Genomic DNA, 13,495 nt, shown 5'->3' with positions numbered 1-13,495 from the left:
GCATGCGTGTTTCAGGTATGTGATTCAGAAACGACTGTTCCTTGACAGATCTTCAGGACTGCCAGGCAACTAGTATTGTTTAAAATAAAATAAATATGGCAGCATCCATATCCCTCTCACTTCAGGTTTCAGTTAATAATATTGCAATGAACAGCATAGGCAGCACACATTTATGAGCGTCATGTAAAATGATCAAAGTAATCAAATTAGCTGAAGTGTCCCTGATCATGTTACATGATTCCATCAGACTAGTCATTTCTTATCTTGTGCCCAAATGCTGACCTCTTGTAATTGTATAGCTTTACTGCCTTTTAAAGAGGAACTTTAGTCAGAATAACATAATGAAAATAAAATTGCATAAAAAATATATAAAAGATACTTTCTGAATGGTATCACAGGCAGCAATATCTTTAGTACTACTTGCAGGTAATCTCTGTGAAATGCTAATTTACTGATAATTCTAATGCCAGTAGATCTTATCTCCCAGAATGCTTGGTGGGGAGGATTTTGCATAATAAACAGCCTAGGCTAAGCCTCAGTTGGAGGACAGAGCTACATACAGCAATATAGAGCTATAGGAAGTGTTTCTAATCCTGAAACCAGGATATTTAACCACTTCAGTCTATCTGGACGGATATATCCGTCCAGATAGACTGTACTGCTGCCGCTGCCTGAGGCGCTCCCACTGCCTGTTGTTATAATTCCCATTCACCGATCTAAGTCCCCGGCAGAAAAACCGATGGTCTCTAATCAGAGACCGCAGTATTTCTGCAAAAAAAAAGTTTCCCAGCCTCCTTGTAGTTCCTGGAAGCATGGCTTTTTTGACTGTGGCCATCTTGTGGCCAAATAGTAAACTACACCCACATACATTTTTTACATTACATTACATTATTTTACATTTAAAATTATCTGTTTCCCTCCCACACCAAAAAATACCCAAATACAATAAATAAAAAAATACAATAAAAGAAAACAAAAAAACAACATAAATAGTTACCTAAGGGTCTGAACTTTTTAAATATACATGTCAAGAGAGCATCTTATTATATTTTTTTAAATTATAAGCTTGTAATAGTGATGGACGCAAATTGAAAAATGCACCTTTATTTCTAAATAAAATATCGGCGCCATAAATTGTGATAGGAACATAATTTAAATGGTGTAATAGCTGGAACAAATGGGCAAATAAAATACATGAGTTTTAACTATGGTAGCATGTATTAATTTTAAAGTACAATGGCCAAAAACTGAGAAATAATGAATTTTTTACATTTCTTTCTTAATCTTCCTGTTAAAATGGATTTAGAAAAAAATAATTCTTAGCAAAATGTACTACCCAAAGTAAGCCTAATTAGTGGTGGAAAAAACAAGATATAGATCAATTAATTGGGACAAGTAGCAATAAAGTTATTGGCGAATGAATGGGAGGTGAATGTGGCTCGGATGCATACGATTTTCAACACTGTAGACTGAAGTGGTTAAAATAAAAGTAGGTATTCTGAATAATTTACTACATTCTACTATATGTTGTTATTATTCCACTTTAATATGTTACTACAACATAGCATTTTTAATGGATTTGGTGCTGTGCAAATGACATTAATTTAAACTTATTACTATTTCCCTTTCCCAGTTTTAACCATTTTTTATGTAATTTATGTAATTTTAACATTTCCATATAATCTGATTCTGGGACTCCGAGCTCCAGGGGTTCCCTGGGTGACATAATGTAGCATAAATGGTAATTTTTTGGGGTAAATAATTGTGTCATCTGGGTATTCTTGTCTACCAGGAATTTTTTTAAAACCAACCGTTGACAAGATGTGAAGTGTATAAAAGCAGCTTCTCGCTGCTGACAATACAAAATTACAGATCCTACACACAATCTCTGCTTGACTAACAATGTTCTCCTGTCTCCCTCTCTGGTCACCTGTTCTCACTCCCACTTACTTCTCTGGATCCTCTCCCCTCCTCTGGAAAACTCTCCCTTAACTCATCCGCCACCCACACACCCCGATGAAAATCAGAAAACTTACCTCTTCAGGCAGGCATACTCTCCTACCTTGGACACTTCGGCCACTGACCACCATCTCTACCATCTCATACACAGCTTCCCTCTACCTACTGTCCTATCCCTTAAACCTTCACACTGTAAGGACTTTGGGCCAGGGCTCTCTTCCCCTTTTGTATCTCAATGCAGTGTAATGTGTTTGCATACATTCCTGTTTAAAAACCTGTAGTTGATTTGTTTACTGCATCAGCGGTAATCCCCCATTGTATTGTATTAACTGTTGTATTGTTTATTTTGTATTATTATACCCTGTATGCTGTTGTACAGTGCCACAGAAGATGCTGGTACTATATAAATCAACAATAATAATAAGATGAATGAATGTGCAAAGACTCTGAGGCTACGTTCACAGTGGGTATGGCATAGCATTGCCTGTAACAGTAGGAGCACAACATAAGACAAAGGGTAAGCTGCACTGCATATTATCAGTGCATTGCTTCAGATATAGTGAAGCATACAGCCAATGAAAAGTATGCTTCACTGTTAACACACATGTCTTGCGGTAATGCACTGCATGCAGTGCGTTACAATGCTGCACACTGTTATACTGCAACGCATCCACCACACTGTAAATGCCACATAGGTGGTCCATTTTAGTGTGTGGCAGGCCACATTACAAAGAGGCTGTTCTTTTGCACCCCAATGAACCACTGTGAATGTAGCCTATTGGATTTATTTTGACCTGGATCACAGCAAGGAAAAATACTTTACAATTGGAAATACGTGCAAGGTGTGGAAAAAAGCAGAAGGTTGTTGTATTTTTTTACCATGTGAAAAGCAAAATGTGGATGAATGTGAAAAATCCCTGATTTCTAAGTGTGTCATTGTTGACTTTAATGACCAGTGAAGAGGTGTGTGTTTTGCCATCTGCAGTAAAATGTGCACAATCCAAACAAGTGTGCTCCCTAAGTACAGTTTCAATATGTTGGTGAGGAGTTAAATAGATCATCAAGGCTTGGGAAAAGGGATTTCTTTTTCACCAAGCAACAATTTAAACATGATCCTGACACTCTGGGCTTCAAGTCACTGTTTTCGATTTACAGCATTTTCTAAAATACATGTTGTAAAAGGTGTTGTAAATAGAAAGCTCATCACAGTTGCTAAATATGTCACAACTTAGGAAATAAATATTTTTATAGAGTACAGGAATAAAAACAGTATGCATCTAGAGAATAAGTAATATGTAATTCAGTTAGTTTCAGCATGAAAAACTCCTGGCACTGCACAAAAAATATAATGGCTATCATTCATAAAGGAGCTGTCGGTAAGGAGAATCAGTGCGGGAAAACACCGCTGCCGGTGTTTTAGACTTCTGGCTGCTGATTCATAAAAATGTATCCAGTTGCGGTAGCAGTGCGGAGATTCCCCGAACTAAGCTGGCGGTAGGCAGGCGGTAGGCTTGCGGAGGCACGAAAGCAGCCGAGTTGATACATTTCTCCGTGTTCCGCTCTGCTGCAGCTGCCGGGGAGGTCTGTGTGTCTCCATTCATTTACATTGTTATCACCACATCAGAGGGAGCGGTTCTTCCCGACCTCACACCGCTTGTGGTGATCTTTATGAATTAACATTTTGTTACATTTTTTACAATAATTACCACACAAGGCCGTGATTTATCGCTGTGCTCGGTAATGTCAGCTTTTGATGCGGAAGGAGCCTTTATGAATGCAGATTTTGCTACGTGTGCGGTAAAGTCAGCTGTTTTAATATGAATGATAGCCAATGTAGGCAGAAAAACACACCTTACCAAGAAAGGTGCCAGTGTTCCCCTATCTTTATTATTTTTTCTTAGCAGGCATCCTTTTGTCTAGCAACACTGTGACAGCAATAAATATCCCCCTCTAACCACATCTTCCAAGACACCAAGGCCCATATGCAATTAACTTTTTCACCTGAGTTATCTCCTAGGAGATAATTTTCATCTTCTCTTTAAACTAACTTTACAGCATTTTAAAATTGACAAAGTACCCAAAAGTTAGTGAAAAGTTACTATCAAATTTATTTTGAGTATTTTCTTCCTTGCTGGTGGCTTAAAAGGCATTTTATGACAAGTTGTGAAAATATCACCTAGGAGAAAACTAAGGAGAAAAGGTGAATTGCATATGGGCTAAGGCCCATATGCAATTCACTTTTTCACCTGAGTTTTCTCCTGGGTGAAATTTTCAAACTTGCCAATAAAATGCCTTTTAAACCACCAGCAAGCAAGAAAATATTCAAAAATAATTTTGATAGTACTTTTTCTCCTACTTTTTGGTAGTTTTTTTTATTGCAAAGTGTTAAAAAGTTATTATAAATCGAAAATAAAAAAATTTTCTCCGAGGAGAAAACTCAGGAGAAAAAGTGAATTGCATATGGCCCCAAATGCCAATTTCTTCAAATACCTTCCTTTTTGGTAGGTAAAGTAAGGGGCCGTTTAGTCTGACAGGGCCATTGTCCACTTACTGTTCTATTCCTATGACTGGAAGCAGTGGGGTTGATGGACATCACAGAATCATAGTTGCACTGAGAGGGAAGAGACCTAGGAAGTATAGAAGTGGACTGAGTAGGAGCAGTACAGACTTTCCTGGGAGGTGATTTTTAAGAAATTACCTGGAGATACCTTACACTTTAACTGGGTGATGCAACTAACATCAGTGAGGTAAAGCTGATTGCTGAACAAGGTTATATAACACATACATTTAAAAAAAAAACGCTATTAAATGTGGGTGCAAATATAGCAGAAAATCCTGTTGAATAATGGAAATGTTTCTGATAATAATTTATCCACTATAGAAAACTATTGGTAATTTTACTAATATTCTATTATCCACTATAGTACAACCTAATTAAATTACCCATATTTTATTATCCCCTATAGTAGAATAATGGTAAGTTTACCAATATTCTACTACTTATTGCCAATCTTTATAGATATTGTACTATGCCCTAAACTAACCCTATTCTCACACTGAACCCTACCTAACACTATCTGACTTCCAAGGTGCCCCCCCCCAAGAGATGCCTAACAGTAAGGGATCCCTCAAGATGTAGTTAACACTGAGGACCCCCCCCCCCCCCAGTAAGGCCCCCAGGTCATACAGTGGCTTGCAAAAGTATTCAGTCCCCTTGAAGTTTTCCACATTTTGTCACATTACAGCCACAAACATGAATCAATTTTATTGGAATTCCACGTGAAAGACCAATACACAGTGGTGTACACGTGAGAAGTGGAATGAAAATCATACATGATTTCAAACATTTTTTTACAAATAAATAACTGCAAAGTGGGGTGTGCGTAATTATTCAGCCCCCTTTGGTCTAAGTGCAGTCAGTTGCCCATAGACATTGCCCGAAGAGTGCTAATGACTAAATAGAGTGCACCTGTGTGTATTCTAATGTCAGTACAAATACAGCTGCTTTGTGATGGCCTCAGAGGTTGTCTAATAGAATACTGGGAGCAACAACACCATGAAGTCCAAAGAACGCACCAGACAGGTCAGGGATCAAGTTATTGAGAAATGTAAAGCAGGCTTAGGCTACAAAAAGATTTCCAAAGCCTTGAACATCCCACGGAGGACTGTTCTAGCGATCATTCAGAAATGGAAGGAATATGGCACAACTGTAAACCTACAAGACAAGGCTGTCCATCTAAACTCACAGGCCGAACAAGGAGAGCGCTGATTAGAAATGCAGTCCAGAGGCACATGGTGACTCTGGATGAGCTGCAGAGATCTACAGCCCAGGTGGGGAAATTTGTCCATAGGACAACTATTAGTCATGCACTGCATAAAGTTGGCCTTTATGGAAGAGTGGCAAAAAGACAGCTATTGTTAACAGAAAAGCATAAGAAGTCCAGTTTGCAAGCCATGTGGGGGACACAGAAAACATGTGGGAGAAGGTGCTCTGGTCAGATGAGACCAGAATGGAACTTTTTGGCCAAAATGCAAAACGCTATGTGTGGCGGAAAACGAATACTGCATATCACTCTGAACACACCATCCCCACTGTCAAATATGGTGGTGACAGCATCATGCTCTGGGGTGCTTCTCTTCAGCAGGGACAGGGAAGCTGGTCAGAGTTGATGGGAGGATGGATGGAGCCAAATACAGGGCAATCTTGGAAGAAAACCTCTTGGAGTCTGCCAAAGACTTGAGACTGGGGCGGAGGTTCACCTTCCAGCAGGACAACGACCCTAAACATAAAGCCAGGGCAACAATGGAATGGTTTAAAACAAAACATATACATGTGTTAGAATGGCCCAGTCAAAGTCCAGATCTAAGTCCAATCAAGAATCTGTGGCAAGATCTGAAAACTTCTGTTGACAAACGCTGTCCATCTAATCTGACTGAGCTGGGGCTGTTTTGCAAAGAAGAATGGGCAAGGATTTCAGTCTCTAGATGTACAAAGCTGGTAGAGACATACCCTAAAAGACTGGCAGCTGTAATTGCAGCAAAAGGTGGTTCTACAAAGTAGAACTCAGGGGGCTGAATAATTACGCACACCCCACTTTGCAGTTATTTATTTTTAAAAAATGTTTGGAATCATGTATGATTTTCGTTCCACTTCTCACGTGTTCACCACTTTATTGGTCTTTCACGTGGAATTCCAATAAAATTGATTCATGTTTGTGGCAGTAATGTGACAAAATTTGGAAAACTTCAAGGGGGCTGAATACTTTTGCAAGCCACTGTATATAACATTAAAAACCTCCCCGTTTGTGCCTAACACTAAGGAGTTGGACCCCCAGGTGATACCTAACACTAAACCCCCCTGGTGAGTGCCTAACCTTAACCATCCCACAAACACTTCTAACCTTCCTAACAATCAAAATTGAACTTCTGTAGCAGATAGTTTTTATTATAGCAGAAGCCTGAGTGTTTGTAGTGGTTAACTTACCATTTTACCATTTCTGTAGCGATGTGCCCAGATTTACCAGCTGAACTGCAGTATGTAACGATTGGTGTAGCAACACAGACGTCTGATTATGTGTGATCTGCAGAATCACTAATAATACAGACGCTATACCTGATTATGTGGTGATCTGCAGTATCACCAATAATACAAGTATAGCTGGCAGAATACAAAGTATGTAGTGCTTGATGCAACAGTAACAGAATAGTTTAGCTAGACCTCACCAGAGGAGCTGGTGGGCACTATTGGTACACAGTAACTGAATAGTTTGACAAAACCTCACCAGAGGAGCTGGTGGTGGGTACTATTAGAACACAGTAACTGATTAGTTTGGCTAAACCTCACCAGAGGAGCTGGTGGGTACTATTAGAAGAGCACCTCACCAGTGACAAGGGCTCACTGGTGAGTACACAGGTCAGACAGGCTAGGATCAGTAACAGGCGGGCATGTACAGTACAGAATCGTTAGGCAAGAGTGTAATAAGATATCAAGCAGGGTTCAGCAACAGAGTCAGATGGGCAGAAGTACAGAAACGATAAGCAAGAGCAGAGTCAGAGGGTAGCCAGAGTCATACACAGAATATCAATATACAGTAATACAATAATCCTAGTCTTGTGTGAAATCCCTGGTTTCCTCCCAGATCAAAGCACACCGGATACTATCTAAGGTCTGAGCACTAACACGTGCGTATTCGCAACAGCAGACAATTTGCGGGTGAACAGTGAAGGCTATAAAGCAGAAGAGACCCCACGGCCGTGCCTACAACAATCAGCCAATCCGGAGCGCCGTGAGTCTCTTCTGACGTCAGCCGACCGGCTGGTCAGCTGACGCGCCTCCTCCCCGCATAAAGGTCCTGTCTCCACGCGTGCGCGCGTGATACCGCAACCCTATGTGCAAAAGACAAACCCGTCCTCGGTGTAGAGGCACGGGGGCGAAGTCCCTGAACAGGAAGGCAAGGCGGCTGCGGAGACACTCTGCGTGCCCGCAGCCGCCATTACTGCGGATGTTATACAGTGACAATTTTTTTTTACTATAGCAGATAGTTTTTTACCATGGTGGAGTTTTTGTAGTGGTAAACTTACCATTACCGTAGCGCGGTGCCCAAATGGAACATTTTGCGGCAGGATAACAGTTATAGTGGAGTGGATAAATTTCATAGCAAGTATAGGGGTGCCCAAATTCACTTGCATATTTTCTCGAATGTTCCTACATAACACCTAAATGAGAACGTTAGAGAGACGTTCTGATTACCAAAGCCATTATTATTTAGTATTTAGTGTATATAGCATCGACATCTTTTGCAACACTGTACCGAGTGCATTGTCTGGTCACTTAACTGTCCATCACAATCTAATCCCTATAATAGTCATATGTCTATGTATGTATAGTGTAGTGTATGTATCATGGTCAAGGTCCAGTTTAGGGGAAGCCAATTACGGTAACTTACCAGTATGTTTTTTGGAATGTGAGAGGAAACCGGAGTGCCCAGAGGACCCAGCGCTGCATGGTAAGAGTGCTAACCTCTACTCCACCGTGCTACATTCTATACCAGTATGCAGTGTTCTTAACCTGAAGCTGGCTACACAGATTATCTGGCTTTGTACAGGTTATTTGTAGGATGCTTTTATGCAGTATCAGCACATGCCACATTCTAAATCTGGACAAACCAATGTTACATGTACAGTATGTAAAATATTATAGAATTACCATATAACAGTGAATCATATAAAGACTTGTACATCAATCATTGACTATATGCTTGTATGAGCATTGCCCCTCTTCTAGTGGCACTGCTGAATATATATTGCTATTTCATCCCTATTTAAATTTTACAGTGTGCTGTACAATTTTGTATTACCTATTCTTCCATTGTTGTCAGTATAAGCTGCATGAGTTTATTGTATGCATTTTCTTAACTGCCCAGCGCAATGGAAGATGATAGTGCTATACAGAGGATGATAGTGCTACATAAATCAATAATGATAATCATCATCATCATAACATGCTCTGCAGCATTTGTTCCTGATCTATTGGCCAATTTTACAGCTCACCCAGTCTTAAATAAATCTCAAGTGCTTTTTAATAGCAAAAGTAAACATATACCTATAGTAATAGGCTTCCAAAACCCTTTTTTTTTTGTGGTAGAGTGTAAAAAAACGGCCCACAGTCTCATCCAGAGAGGAGAACGTTTGGATTTCCTGCTGAAGCTAAATGTTGCTCCTTCCATCTCTGCCCAGCTAGTGACATGGCTCTCCGCCCACATTTCTATATTTTTGTATCATTCAAACATCTGAATGTAATGTGCATAGCCAGTTGAGGCTTGCCATAGACAATGCAACTGCACTGATCAGTTTAGAGACGATTTAACTGAAATCTCTACAACTTTTAATATTTGGACGTGTGATGAAGATTAGCAGTTAAAGGGGCACTACAGCGAAAAAAAAATTAAATTTAAAATATGTGCAAACATAGACAAATAAGAATTACATTTATCCAAAGTAAAATGAGCTATACATTCCTTTTCTTCTATGTTGCTGTCACTTAAAGTACGTAGTAGAAATATGACATAAGTGGCAGGTTTTGGACTAGTCCATCTCTTCATTGGGAATTCTCAGCAAGGCTTTTTTTCTTTATAAAGATATTCCCTAAAAAGGATTTATACAAAGATGCTTGCCATCTTCCCTGCTCCCGACACAGTTTTTTGGCAGTTGGACAGGACAACTGCCATTCACTAAGTGCTTTTGAAAATAAATATATCCCTGAGAATCCCCTATAAAGAGATGGACTAGTCCAAAACCTGTCACTTCTGTAAGATTTCTACAACCAACTGTAAGTGACAGCAACATGGTAGAAAAGTAATTTATGGCTCATTTTACTCTGGAAAAAAATGTACTCTGACCTCACGTCCTCTGCATACGAGGGTACGCGTCACGCGTACCCTCGTATGCGTCATCACGTAGAGGACGTGAGGTCAGAGAAAGGGCGGAAGTACCACAAGGGTACTACCGCTGAACCGCCCGCTGCCCGGCCTCAACGCGTCACTCTCCTACTCGGACTCCTCCTCCTCACTCCACTGCCAGCCACCGATACTATTTAACTTGCATTAAACTTTTTTTATGGGGAAGCGGGCAGAGCGGGGAGCACTAGCGGAGGGGGTGGGGGGAATTTCCGACCCCCCCCCCCCCCGATCGGGGCATGCTCCCCCCTTAAGCCTGCGACCCCATAGGGGGGCCGTATTCGGCCGAACAGGGCCCTGTTCGGCCGGCCATTGAGCAGTTCGGGTGAACCCGAACAGTTTGGCCGAACACCATTAGGTGTTCGGCCGAACTCGAACATCAGCCGAACAGGGTGATGTTCTGCAGAACCCGAACAGTGGCGAACACTGTTCGCCCATCACTAACAGCAATCACTATTCCTAAATGAATACCAGCTTTCAAAGAGTATACTAATGTTCACGGTTCGCCCAGCGGGTAGTTTGCACAACTTTTTGTTGTTTGTGTCCGCAACGAATAGCAAATTTTTATGCACATTTGCCCTGCCTCCTATACTTGTCACTGGGCTAAACTTTGACCATCTACATCACAGTCAGCAGACACATGGCAGCCAATCAGGCTGCACTCCCTCCTGGACCCCCATCCCCCCTTATAAAAGGCAGCAGCGTTGGCCATGTTCTCACTCTGTCTGCTGCTGCTACTAGTGAGAAAAGGGAGAGGTTGCTGGAGAGATAGGGAAAGCATTAGTTAGGCTTGTTAGCTTGCTCCTCACTGAAATTTGTTGCTGAAAGCACCCCAAAACAGCTGTTTTGGGGGCTAATAATCTTCTGATTTTGTGTGTGTGTGACACTGCAAAGATACAGCCCTGTTACTGCTAGCCCTTGCTTGCTGATACACTGTATTACCACCAGTGCATTTCTTCCCACTCTATTTGTGTGATTTAACTCACTAAAGCATAGCTCTCTTTGTGGGTGACACTGCATAGATACAGCCCACAGACAGTTTCTGCCTGCTTGGTATTTGTAGTCCCACTGTCTGACAGCACACTGTATTAGACAAGTGGCACAGTGTATATCTTTCCACTACATCTTTGTGACTGCACACTGTTTTAGACCAGTGCATACCTTTCCACTGTGGCTGTGGGACTGCACACTGTTGTAGACCAGTGCAAATCTTTCCACTGCATCTGCGTGACTGCACACTGTTTTAGACCAGTGCATATCTTTCCACTGCATCTGTGGGACAGCACACTGTATTAGACCAGAGCATATCTTTCCACTGCATCTGTGTGACAGCACATTGTATTAGACTAGTGCATATCTTTCCACTGCATCTGTGTGACTGCATACTGTTTTAGACCAGTGCATATTTTTCCACTGCATCTGTGTGACTGCACACTGTATTAGAGCAGTGCATATATTTCCACTGCTTCTGTGTGACAGCACACTGTATTAGACCAGTGCATATCTTTCCACTGCATTTGTGTGACTGCACACTGTATTAGACCAGTGCATATCTTTCCACTGCATCTGTGTGACTGTACACTGTAATAAGCTAAATCTACACGCAGTGATCCGGCAGCTCGATTAGCCGCCGGATCGACTATTCCGCATCCCCGCGCGTACCCGCTCGCCCGCGCGTGCGTCAGATTTGATACCCGCTCGTCCCCGCCGGCGCCGCTTTTCTTCCGCTTGACCCCTGCCATTGTCCGCTCGTGGGAAACGAGCAGGGAATCGGCGGCAGCGAGATCGGACCTGTCAGATTTTATTAATCGAGCCGCATCAACGGCTCGATTAATAAGCCACGTCGCCGCGTGTAGACCCACCTTTAGACCAGTGCATATCTTTCCACTGCATCTGTGTGACTGCACATTGTATTAGACCAGTACATATCTTTCCACTGAATCTAGTGTGTGTGTGTGTGTGTGTGTGTGTGTGTGTGTGTGTGTGTGTGTGTGTGTGTGTGTGTGTGTGTGTGTGTGTGTGTGTGTGTGTGTGTGTGTGTGTGTGTGTGAGAGAGACAGACCCTGCTACAGGCCAGGCCACAGTCATTGCTGGGCCTTGCAGTTCTACTATCCTATTCTATCTATTACAAGCCAGCAGAAGGCTGGAAAACCGCCATCGCCTGCACTCATGCCATCGTGTGCACCAGCAACGCCAATGCCATCACCACACAAACAGCTGTTTGCGGTGCGTTACACAATGAGTTTGGTCTGTCAGTGTAAAGCAGTACACTACTTACACTACCTGATCAATGTATACATACGCAAGATGTTTTAAAGCACTTTATGCCTCCAATTTCGGAATGCATGTGATTTCTGCCCTTTAGGGTTTATAAACCTGCTCTGCGTCAAATAGGTTATTTTCGCAGGGACTTTCGGCATGTATCCCACTCCGCCATGCCCCTCTCCAGGTATTAGACCCCTTGAAACCATTTTTTCATCACTTTTGTGGCCAGAAACAATTTTTTGTAGTTTTTAAAATTTGCCTGTCCATTGATGTCTATTGCAGTTCGCCCGATTCGCATGTTCACAAACTTTTTTGCGAGTTAGCTGTATATTGTATATATCGTATCTATATTTGTATATATACAAAGTCCCCCCTGAATCCCCACATATAATTATGCAATGTTTTTTGTGGGGGAGAGAGGGAAGATATCTCCGCCTAATTATCATTATTTTACAAGGACTTTTTTTTTTTTGGGGGGGGGTCTCTCAGTATAATTATATGGAATATTGCGTAATTATGCAATATATCAATTTAGCAGTTGCACTCCTCTATTACACCCCTACCCTCTAAACATAGGCCTGTTGCAACTCTTTCTTACGCTACATGCACTATAAAAGTATAGTCACAGTTCTTGTAGAGTGCGCTGCCCTCTTCCATATACTACAGGTTAGATAGTTCCTACTATTTAGTCCTCATATATTGCATCCTCCTCCACTCAAAAGCCACTGGTTGTCCGGGTGCTCCAAGGGAATCGGTCATACGGAACAAAAAAGAAAAAGAGCAAAAAAAAAAAGACAACATAGTGCGATCTGTTTGTACTATTTCCACACGGGGACCATCACCCTAAGGGGGCCTAGCAGTGCAAGTTCTATTGCGGGATCACCTCTGCCACCCTTTGTAGTGACCAACAAATGGCACGCTCACCTTGCTGCAAGGGTGCCCCACCTTACAGACAGCAACTGCACTTATGTTGTTACGATGGCTCTCTTCCACCGATCTTTTGTGTGTTCAATCTCAAATAAAACAATAAAACATCATTGTGTAGCAAAGTCTTACAACACTGGGTTATCACAGCAGTCCACACCTATTGTTTCCTGCTCACCCTTTGTTGCTGCTGCCCACCCTCACAGACAGCTGTCCTCGCTTAATGGATGTACAGCAAAAACCTTCTCAGTGCTTCCCAATGGTATGCTACTCCAGCAATGTTATATCTTGAGACAGAATCGAGTAAAATTTAGGGATAAAAACCTCCAATAGTGTAAAACCACTCAATTTATTCAGTAAAAAATTATGAATTATACTCACAAACATAGAGT

This window comes from Hyperolius riggenbachi, chromosome 2 (genome assembly GCF_040937935.1).
Source record: "Hyperolius riggenbachi isolate aHypRig1 chromosome 2, aHypRig1.pri, whole genome shotgun sequence".
NCBI lineage: Eukaryota > Metazoa > Chordata > Amphibia > Anura > Hyperoliidae > Hyperolius > Hyperolius riggenbachi.
This window is presented reverse-complemented; position numbering follows the sequence as displayed.